Raw genomic sequence first — 12,122 nt, 5'->3', positions numbered from 1 at the left:
ACCGGGATCTGTCACTTGTCTTCCATTCCCTGTTCTGTTCACTTTCCTGAGATGTGGAGATAATGGCCTCGTCACAGGCTATTACCTGGGGAGCATTTAACAAGGATTTTCATACTGAAGAAGCCAAAATTGTACCCATTGACTTCTGGACTTCTGAGAAGCACGTCTTCTCTGCTTGCTACTTCAGAACTTGGGGTTTCAGGGAATCGATTGAGGACTGGGCTGTAGCATTAGAAAGGTATGTTTTAGCCAGCTTCATAGCAGTGGGATGGCAAAATCTGCATCTGGGGATTAAATTTCATTATTGCCATTGGAGGGAAAAAACTGAACATTGAGTCCCAAAGAGACTAGATAATTTTTCCTGAGCAGAAAGTTATGGTCAAATTGGGCTTCAAACCTAAACCATTCTTACTCTAGCTTCTACTGTTGAAGCGTCCCTCTGTCCTCGTATCTTCTGGCAGAGTGGCTGCTTGGCATCTGATACGTTGGGAAATCCACTTTTTCTTCAGAAGACCTGTGAATGATGTTATGGTTTGGATACCATGTTATGGTGCCCCCCCCCCCAAAAAAAAAACAACTCCTGTGTCAATACAGGAACGTTCAGAGGTAAATGATTAGATTATGAGAGCTGTGAACCAAGCAGTCTATTCTAGTTTGAATGGACGAAATGTGTGGTAACTGTAGGTAGGTGGTGTGTAGCTGGAGAAGGTGGGTCACTGGGAGTGTGCACTGGAAGGATCCAGCCTCCCTGAAGTTCCCATTCCCCTTGTCTCTCTCCTCTACGTACGTAGTCAGGCAGAGCAGAGCAATGCTCCTCTGCTGTTTGCTTCCTCCATGATGTTTTACCTCACCTGGGACCCAGAGCGATGGAGTCCACCAACCATGACCTAACCCTCTGAAACCATGAGCCAACATAAACTTTTCTACTTGAAGTTGTTTTTGTCAGGTCTTTTGGTCACAGTGATGAAGAACTGACTAACACAAACCACTGAGTGAGATGAATGTGCTCCTTAAGCTGAATCCCATGTGCTGAGTCCTCCCTCTTTCTCCTCCCTTCTCCTCTGGTCATTTGACTTTGGATACTTTGGCCCAGCCCCAGACCAAGGGACCCCTTGGTGTCACTTAGGCAGGAGGATTTTCAGTGCTTCAGCTAAAGGATGTTCCTGAATCCTCATGAAGGAGCCCATAGTCAAGAGTGGCCTCTCCTTCCCTGCAGTAACCCAGTCAGTGAGTAACCAGTCCTGGTAATTTGTCTCTCAACAAACAAACAAACAAACAAACAAAAAACCCAAACAGATTTTTAGCATTTGCCAATCTCTGTGGTGTTAATATTCCTACCACGGCTGATGTCAAGCCACCCAGGTGACATCACCCAAAGCAGACTTGGGAAGAGATGAGTAACAGCAGAGCCCCTGTCAGCTCACCACAGTCTCCCTTCTATTTGGCTTTGGTAGCAGAACTGGAGAGCAGCTGATGGGTTGGTTACCGGTTGCTTTGGTCTCTTGGCCTTGAAACATTTCACCTGTTTACTAAAAGCCTCTGACAGTGATAAAGCTCTTCCTGCCAAGCTGGGCCCTGTTTGGATTGTCCAGTCTGAAGTTGTGGAAGACAGCCACCACCTTCTATCCCGAGGGCCCTCCAGACAGCCAGCCAAGCCTTCAGGCCTGGGGGTTGGAACACATACACACAGAAAGGCAGTCTTCACTTTTGAGAAGCTAAGAGGCCCAGTCATGAAACAATGAAAGCACTCCTGCAGGATTGCCATTAGAATCATGCCGGAGCCAGACAGAGGCCTCAGTACTGAGTATAGAGCTTCAGGCATTTTGAAGACCACTTGGTCCCACCCTCTCCTTTTACAGGGCCTTCCATGATGATTGGCGTCTTGCTCAAGGTCACAGAACTGTTCAGTAGTGAAATGGAATTAGAATCCATCTTTTTTTTTGACAACTAGAAACCAGTCCTTGTGCTACAAAACAAACTATTAGAAGCTACAAAAGGTCCTCTAATCAGGGACAGATGAGCATCTCTGTTCCTGCAGCTAAAGTGACCAACTCATTCCAATTTTCCTGGGATTTTCCTTTCCTGCATCCCAGGAAACCCCTCAATCCAGGCAAACCCACATGCTTGGTTTCTTGTCTGCTTCCCTCTCTTCCTCCCTTTCCTGTCCTTCTCCTTCCCCCACCTCCTTTCCCTTATACCGTGATTGGCACCTGCTCACAAAGAAGCTGGCGGGAGAAGCCTGGGGAAGAGGACTGTGGAGGCCAGCCTCCCTCCCTGCCCCACCTGGCCAGGATTCACCTGCCGCCACTCTGAGAGTCTTCCTTTTACTAATGCCTCCACTTCTTGTTCTTCTTTTTGAAAGAGAAGTAGATTTTATGGATTGTAAAAACAAACAATCCATGTAGATGATTAATGAAATTAAACAAAAGAAATATGTGAAAAAGTAAAGCAGAATGTCTTCAGAGAAACCCACCATCTGAACTAACAATGAGGTGTTTATACTTGGAGATAATTTTATCGATCTATCTGTTTATCTATCTATCATCTATCTATCTATCTATCTATCTATCTATCTATCTATTTTCTATGTATCTATCTTCATACCTACCTACTTAAATATTCCTATGTAATAGTATATACTCAATATGCACGTTCTTTGCAATTTCACCAAATTAATTATATTGCTTTGTAATCTAGATTTCCATGTAGCAACATATCATGAACATCTTTTCTCATTAGTCATTTAGAGACTACCTCATTCTTCACAATGGTAGCACATTATTCTATTGTGTGATGTACTCTAATTTGTTTAATCAATCCTATTTTTTTTAAGGACAATTGGGCTATTTCTGTCTTTTAAATCATAACTAGCATTTTGTATATTTATCCAATAATCTCCTTTGGATATTTTTTTAAAAAATACTCTGTGTTGGATCAAAAGCATCCATTTGAACACTTGTGGTGCAGTCTGCCCTCTCAAAAGGCTATTCCAATTTATGTTCCTGCAAAGCCTCGGAGACAGTTGTATCCATGCTACCATCAACTATGGGTGTTAACCATCTGAATCGTTTGCCAATATGATAGATTAAAAAAAAAAATAACCCGCTGGGTTTTAAAACTTTCCTTTAAATTTCCATGAGGACGTGAATCTTTCCACGTGGCTGCTGGATGTTTGTCTTCCTTTTCTCAATTTCTTCTGAGTGCACACTTGTGTATGTCTGGGCCTCAGTACATACACTTATCACTGTGAAGAAGTTCAGGGAACAAATGATGTTTGCCCTAGTGTTTATTCTACCAAAGAAACCTCCATTAGTTTTCCACTCTGTACTGAGTGTTGGGTTGTGCTGCATTAGATATAAAGAAATAAAACACAAAGGTTTTATTCTTAAATGGTTTTGAAGACTGTTAAGATAGACAGGTACCAAGGGAAGAGATGATGTGGCCAGGTATTGCAATGGCCTGAGGACAGCAGTGGCTTATCTTTTGGTTCTGAGTTGGAATGCTGCTGTTCTACCTTTAGTCCTCCTCGATTTGAGGTTAGCTATATAGTCCTGTCTAAGAGCTGGGCCTTGATAATAAAGAGACCTACTTAGACCAAGGAGTTGAAGACACTGAGGCTGTTTTCTCTGCAGTCTTGCTGACTTCGAAATTCAGGTCTCTTGGAAACTTTACCAAACCAGTGACTCACATCTCCACCTGCATCCACCCCAAGGTCATTCCACAGACCCCTCAAATAATGCAGAATACTGTGGAAACAATGAACACAAGGATCCAAGAAGTCCCAGCCAACCCACGATTCTGTGACTCAGCCAGTATTGTGGTAGGTGCCACAGAAGATACCAAAGTAATTGTGGAGACACATGCCTGTCCTTGAGGCCCTTACAGGCTGGAGGGTCTTTGTGAAAACGTCTTGGCAGGCTATGTGGAAACACGTCACCTGCCTGGCAGGGGCGGCTCTTCATCCAGAGACGACCTTTCTACCCTTATCTGCATTGGTGGTTCCTGGCCCAGGGGGGCACATTAAAATCACCTGGGGAGCTTTTAAAAATTATGGACACTGAGTCCCCAGCTCCAGAGGTTCTGACTCAATCAGTCTGGCATGAGGCCCAGGCAACAGTGTAATGTAAGAACTCCCCAGGTGACTCTAATGTGCAGCCAGTGCTGAGAGCCACTAGCCTGTACAGATCACTGGGGGGATTTTCATAGAGATGAATGACTTAATTACCCAGTGGTTCAGGACTGTTGCTCTTGTTGGTCACAACATTGTCATCACGGTTTCTCATCTCCTTCTATCCTTTGAGGGCAGGCATCTTGATGTCAATTTTGAGATTTTTATCTCCATAAACCAGACTTTTCCTAGTTGCTGTCATTCTAGAGGCAGTGTATTCAGTGGTGAAGAGCATGAGACCTACTAGACTCTTGACTTTATGGACTTGAATGCCATTGTGTAATCTAGAACTGGTCGGTCCCTGAAAAATATGCTTGACCTCTCTCTGCCTCCGATTTGTCATCAAAAGTGGTGGATGGATCTAATACTATCTAGAGAGTGTTGGTGGAGTCCATTAGTGTTTTAAATGCAGAGTATTTGCAAAAGTCACTAGCAATAGAAGTACTTGGTGCACATTATCTTCACCATTTGGGAAAAGGTTTTCTCAGAGCCAAACCAAGGTCTCTTTAGAATCTTCAACTTTGAATTCTCTTATCTTATCCTTCACATCAACTTCTTAAGTCTGTTTGCTTTTCATTTTACCAACTTTCCTGTTTCTCAGAATATAAGGATCAGGAGGTAGGCAAAATCCTCTTTCATTCTGGTGTCCTGGTTGTGAGGGTCATCCTGGGCAGAGAGTGGCTTGTGATCACAACCCCTCAGGGGTCTTCTTTGCTTTGAGAAACAGCATAGAGTAGCTTTGGAAAGATGGGAAAGGGTTTGAATCTTGATTCTGCTGTTTGATGGTGGTTTAAACTTAAGCAAGTCTCTTCCTAAGTTTACTGAGTACCACTTTCCTCTTTTGTGAATTGTACAACCATTATACTTACTTCCCTACTGGGTTATTAGAATGGAACTCCAAAGTCATGCCTGGTGTGGCCCTTGGCATATGGCAAATACTCAGAGAGCATAAGACTATTGTATGTAGTTCCTGGAAAAGTCCCTACGTCTGCTCTCCTCCTCTCCTCTCTTAATTATCTACATATCCTCAAAGGAGACAGGGTTTCCCTGGTCCCTAAATATGCAGGAGGTATCTGAGTACATTGCCCTGAGATCCACAGAATCAATTGTTTTGGGAAAAGAAAGAGAAGGAAGTTTCAAGTATAGCATCCGAAGGCCTGCTGCCTGTCTTTGAATCAAGCTTCTGGTTCTACAGGGATGGAACTTGGAGCTGAGAGTTATATTTTAAGAAAGGCACCAAAATTCACTGGAGAAAAGATAGCCTATTCAACAAATGGTGCTGGGAAAAATGGAAAGCTGCATGTAACAAAATGAAATCAAACCTCTATCTCTCATCCTGCACGAAACTCAACTCAAAGTGGATCAGAGACTTAGGCACAAGAACTGAGACCCTGCATAAAATAGAAGAAAAATCAGGCTCAAATCTTCACCATGTCAGCCGAGGATCTGACTTCTTTAACAAGACTCCTAAAGTGCAAGAAGTAAAATCAAGAATCAATAAATGGGATGAATTCAAACTAAAAAGCTTCTTCTCAGCAAAAGAAACAATCAACACTGTGAAAGAGAGCCTACAGAATGGGAAAAAGTCTTTACCACATGCACATCAAATAGAGCATTCATCTCTAGGATATTTGAAGAACTCAAAAAAACTTAACACCAAAAAACCCTTCAAATAACCCAATCAATAAATGGTCTAAGGAACTGAACAGACACGTCACAGAAAAAGAAATACAATTGATCGACAAGTATATGAAAAAAATATTCAACATTTCCAGCAATTAGAGAAATGCAAATCAAAACTACTCTAGATTTCATCTCACCACAGTCAGAGTGGCAGTTATCAAGAATACAAGCAACAATAAATGTTGACGAGGATGTGGGGGAAAAGGTACACTCATACACTGCTGGTGCAACCATTATGAAAGAAATATGGAGAGTCCTCAGAAAACTAGGAATGGAATCACTATTTGACCCAGTCATCCCACTTCTTGGTTTATACCCCAAACACTTAAAATTTGCATATTACAGCGATGCAGCCACATCAATGTTTATAGCAGCTCAATTCCTAATAGTTAAACTATGAACCAACCTAGCTGCCCTTCAATAGATGAATGGGTCAAGGAAAAAACACACACATGCGCACACACACACACACACACACACACACACACAGGAATATTACTCAACTTTAAAGAAGAATGAAATTATGGCATTTACCAGTAAATGGACAGAGTTTGAGAATATCATGCTAAGTGAAATAAGCCAATCCCCAAAGCCAAAGGGCAAGTGTTTTCTCTGATATGCCAATGCTAATTCACAATAAGTGGGGGACTAGGGAAGAATAGAGGTACTTTAGATAGTGGGGAGTGAAGGAAGGGGAGGGGTTGTGGGGAAGGATTGTAGAATGAAATCGACTTTATTACCTTATGGACATATATGACTGCATGAATGATGTGATCCTACTTTATGTACAATCAGAAAAATTAGAAATTATACTCCATTTATGTATGATTTATCAAAAGCATAAATGCACTGTCATGTATAAATAATTAGAACAAATTTTAAAAAATAACACAAAGAATGTACTTCATCCATGAAGCCCTGGCCTCTAGCTCCCAGCTCAGGAAGGAGGACCACCAGAATTAAGAGAGCTAATCAGAAGGTCTGGGTTCAAGAGCTGTCCCTTCAGATTCTGATTCTTTGTCTCTAAGATAGTTATAATCTCCTGCTGATAAACCTGGGGAGGAGGCAGCTGTGACAACCCAGTGAGGTGACACATACAGCAACACTATGTACACTCTTAGGGGTGAGGTCACTTAGGTACTGTGAGACCCCTGGGCGGGGGGAACCTCAGGAAGAATCCTATATAAGCAGCCCCAAGAAGCCATGGCCTAGCCAGAAGACGGCATGTGAAGAACCCACTCAAATCTACTGAAGATATAAAAAGGTAAATACAGAGTTTAGAGTTCGGAGAGATGTGATTTTCAGATCCAGGGATGTGGAAAGTCATTCTAGGAGACAGGGTTGAAGTAGGTTTAGTAGGTTTTTTCCCCCATAGGATCTGACCATGCTTCTATGGAGGTGTGCAAACACATGTGCAAGGTGTGTGAGTGACAATGTCCAGAGGACTGTGGGCTGATGGGGGCACAAGTCTAACTACCTGAATGAATGTGTGGGAAAGGAAAGAGAACTGGGGCTTTGGGGCTGGGCAGACTTGGTACACCACGGGCATTTTTAAGTGCCCTGTGTGTGCGGTACATCCTGAGGTTCCTGGTTCCATTCACACTCTTATCTGTACTCTCATCATCTCCTTAATTATCAAAGAGTGACAAATTCCATTTATAAATATCTGAAGCTTTACCTTCCTCTCCCCTCCATTGCAAAGTCCTAGTCCTCACCGCCCACCCCACCCCCACCACCCCTGTGGCCCATCCCTGCCCTGCCTGGGGTACTGCCTCACCCTCTTTTCCCTGACTCTTTATCTCCAGTGGCCTCCTGCCTGCCGGTTTTCTTTATGCTGCATTTCCTCCCCTCCTCCAGTCACCGCACTGACTTAAAAGTCCTTCTAAAGTACATATTTGGGTCCATTAATGGCTCCCACCGCAGCCAGAGCAAGCTCAGTTACTAAACAGACCCCATACACCTTGCTGCCTCTGCTCTCTTTCCTTGGCCACTCTCTCGGGCTTCACCTTCTTCCAACGGCTCCCTCCCAGATCCAGACCCGCCTGTCCCATACCTGCTTTTCTGCTTGGAATGCCTGTTTCCTGCTTTTCCTCCAGAGAAACTTTAATTTAATTTTCTTTGAAGACTTGAGTTTAGATTCTCCATCCTCCGAGGAATCTTCTTTGACTCGCCTTGGCATATTAATAAAGTGATGGATCCAGCTCCTTAGGAATTGATTTGCATATCTCTAGGTGAGAACAGGTGAAGACAAAGCCCGTGACTTATTAGTCTCTATATTCAGGTTCAAGTTTAGGCTCTAGTATAAATTAGGTGCCCAGTAAAAGTTGACGGTTATATGAATGAATTAATGAATGCATACATGGTGTTTTCAAAATGGGAACGTTCACCCAGGTCATTTAAATTTTTTTTTTTTATAATAAAGAATCCAACTATTACACATTAGCTATCTCTCTGGTCCACTCTGACATTTTCCCCGGGGATGTTTAAAGGATTCATCATCGTGCTCAGGTTTGCAATGCTTTGGAGTAGATTTTCACAAGAATGGGTTATTCGACCTCAAAATCTGAGAGGATCCCATCAAAGATGAGGAACTCTAGCTATTCTGGGATTTTGTTTGTTGGGTTTTTTTTTTTTTTTTTTTTTTTTTGCAATTCGAGGATCAGGTGAAAGGTCAAAGACATTCCTCCTTCGGGACTTAGAGGATAGATCATAGGTACTTTGGAAGGGGGATTAGAATAATAAAGTTAAGGTCTGAGTCAATCCATATGGCACAGGTTCAGTCCTTGATCTGTATTATCAATGCTGGGTGATCTCAGAGCAGATTCTGCATTTTTTCAAGTTGTTTTGGTCAAGGAATTTGCTTTCCCAGGCATGGGAACTATCTGACTTGTGTTCTGCTGTACTATTTCTCCACAGCCCTGGAGGATGAGCCTTATCGACTGGAGCACTCCTCCGGCCTACTCACCCTGAGTGTAGCCTCAGAATCTTTAGTTTGTTTGTTTGCATAGTGTTTCAGGTAGCTAATACCAATTTACCAGAGTCGGCTCATGAAATGAAACTCACTTTCTACCCCTTGAGGTATTTTTAGGGAGAAGGCCCAGCTCTGGGCACAGTGGGAGCTGTATGTTGGGGTAACAATGGGTCTCTTTTCTCTAATTTCCAGCTTCTAATTGCCTCTTTAATGGCTAACTCAGGTGCCTCTGCTATTGCATTCATAAAACCTTGGCTTTTCCTTCCCTCACCTCCTCAGTCACAGCAAAAGTTCTCAGTATATACCCTGGTTAGTCAAACTAGAGACCTCTGAGTCATCTTGGATTCTTCTCTAGCAAATATTATTGATTACGTTCACCAACACAATTTTTCAGTCGATCCCCCCTCTTGTCTTATCTAATACAATCCAACATAGTCTCTCCCTTCAACCAGTTATAACTTCTTACCTCTTTTTTCCCCTACCATCCCTGCATCCTCCACTCTATTCCCAATGCCTAAAATCAATTCCACTCCTAAATATTCATCCAAGAATAACAAAGACATATGTCTATAGAAGTCGTGGCACAATATTCATGCAGGTTGATTCACAATAGCCCCAAATTGGAAACAACCCAAATGTCCATCAACAAGTTAATTGATGAACAGGTGGTTTATTTATACAGTGGAATGCTAATCAGAAGAAAATACAGAGGCAAACTATGGGTACACACAGAATGGAGGGATCTCAGGAACGTTGTGCTCAGTGAAAGAAAACAGAAACGTGGAAAGAACCCTGTCCCCAAGTGCTCATTTTAAGAACAAACAAAACTAACCTAAGACAAAAAGGTAGAAATAGTTTTTGGGTAGGGGGTTGGCAGGAGGGCCCATGAGGGGAACTTTCCGGAAATAAGAAGTGGTTCTGTGATAGCCATGTGGATTTCATTTGTCAAAATAATACAGCTTGGATTTATAAATTTCATTGAAATAAATTTTGCCTCAAAAAGAGAAAAACATAAAAGAATAATAATAAACAAGTGGGAGGGTAGAGAGTGGGTGGACTTATAGATGATACAAGAATGGCAAAATGTTGGTAATTATTGAATCTGTGTGATGTGCACGAGGGGTTTATTTATTACGCTATTTCGATTATTACTCCATGTATGTTTGAAATTTTTCATAACAAGGTTCTGTTTTATAATATAAGTTAAATCATGTGTCATTGTAGTTTAAAAACCTTTAGAGGCTTCCTACTGCACAAAAAATAAAGTCCGAGATATTCGCTGTGGTGTACATGGGCCTGCACCACCCAGCTCTTGGCCACTCGTATCTCCTTCCATGTCCCTCCTTTTCTGGACTCCAGTCCCCTGGGCTATCTGAGAGATACCTGAATGTGCTGAGAGTCATTTCTTGTGATGACCTTCTCTCCTCTCTGCCTTCTGATTGATTGTTCCTTCCCATTCTTCAAGTCTTCAAGAAGCCCTCCCAACTGACAGGTTTTTCTTATTTGCCTATCACCTCACTAAAAAAAAAAAAAAAAAAAAAAAAAGAGACTCTCTGAAGTCATAATGTCTCTATTAATTGCCATCTTATATCAGATTCCTAAAGCAGTGTCTGATGCTCTGTTGTGTGAGTCTTTCTGCATCACTGAGTGTGATTCTTCAAAAATTTCACCTCCTGGAGCCCTGAGGTTAGCATGTCCTTTAACCCTGCTCTGACTAGCACCATGGACAGCAGCAGATTTCCAGATGGTGGGACTGAGTGAGTAGAGTTGGAGCAAATGTCACATAAAGAGGGTAGGTGTCTTGGCACATTTTGAAGTCCATCTGGTGGATGTGTACGTGTGAACTGAAACTCCGAGAGACTTCTTAGAAAAGCAGGTTCTGAGTTGAGTGTTGCCAGGGTGGGCTTAGCAGCCAATCCTTGCACTGGATGTAATCCGGGAGAGGAGGGGGTCCACACTTCTCAACTCATTGCTTGGAGAGAGCACTGCACTGTGAGCCAGGAAGTACACATTTTATCCAGGAACTGCACTAATAGGTTTCATAGCTCTGGGAAAATCACAGCCTCTTTGGTTTCTTCATGCTTCTAAAGGGTACTTCATTGATATCAATGTTTCCCAGTGTTGTAGTTCATGGTTGCCTTGAGTGAGGAAAGTGGGAAGCAAGAAGTGGAAGGGATGGATGGAGTTCAAACACTGTGGATAAAGCAAGAAAATAGATATGCAGTGGAAACCCTTTGTCTTGTCCACCCATGTATATGTTGTTAGGACCACTGGGCTAGCACACACCCAAGATCATTTACAGAGATACTGTTTTGTGAAAAGAGCATCTGGTCTACTGCTCATTGTGTCCTGTGCAGGTCTGTGGCACATACATGGAAGGAGATTTTCTCAGGTCAGCGTCCTTTGCTTCTATTATTCATGGGCTCTAAGTTTGGAAAAAGCAAGAGTAAATCTAATGGTGAGTGGAGGCCCTGTGTGTGCCTGGGTCCTTGTCAGAGACTGGGCAGAGAGACATTAGGCATGGCTTTCATAGACATAAAAGCACACCAATAGCATCCACTAATCTGTCACACCTGCCTTTAACTCAGTCGAGTCCCTAGACCTTAAATATGAACTTCCAATCCAATGTTGATATTTGTGCATACTTGAGCAGGCAGCCTGTAGAACCAGACGGTCTAGGTTTGAACAATCTGTTTTCTAACCCCCATGCTCTTTGACCTCAAGGTCATTACTCAACTTCACCGTCTCCATTTCTTCCTCTTATTAAATGCTGCTTCTAAATGAAATGTGAACTCTTGCACGGGGTCATTGGGCCAATTATGTGGAATAATGCATGTGAGACATTTAGTGCACCGTTTGGCATATACTATGTACTCAATAAATGTCACCTGTTATTAATGCGGCTAATTCTGTGGGATGTTGCCTAAATGGAAGCAATCAAGGCTTTAGCTCTGCATATTACCTGGGAAACCATTTGGTCCTCTTCAAAATGCTGTATTTATCATCAAGAGTAACGAAAGCAACAATAAATAACCACTGCCCAGCTTTGCACATTTAGAAACCATCATGGCGTGATGCACCAGCTAAGGCCTGGGAGGGCCTTTCCTGTCCTCAGCACAGGGAGCTCTTAGAGGGCCTGCTTTTTATGAGTGTGTAAAATGCCTTGTGGACACATTAAACTTAATATATGATCATAATAACAATAGAGCCACAGGCCTGAGAGAGAGGCAGCAACCCAGGGAGAACAAAATTTGGAAGCATAAAGCACGGGTAGGAAATGTTTTTTTTTTTTTTTTCTCC

This window comes from Marmota flaviventris, chromosome 17, assembly GCF_047511675.1.
Source record: "Marmota flaviventris isolate mMarFla1 chromosome 17, mMarFla1.hap1, whole genome shotgun sequence".
Taxonomy (NCBI): domain Eukaryota; kingdom Metazoa; phylum Chordata; class Mammalia; order Rodentia; family Sciuridae; genus Marmota; species Marmota flaviventris.
This window is presented reverse-complemented; position numbering follows the sequence as displayed.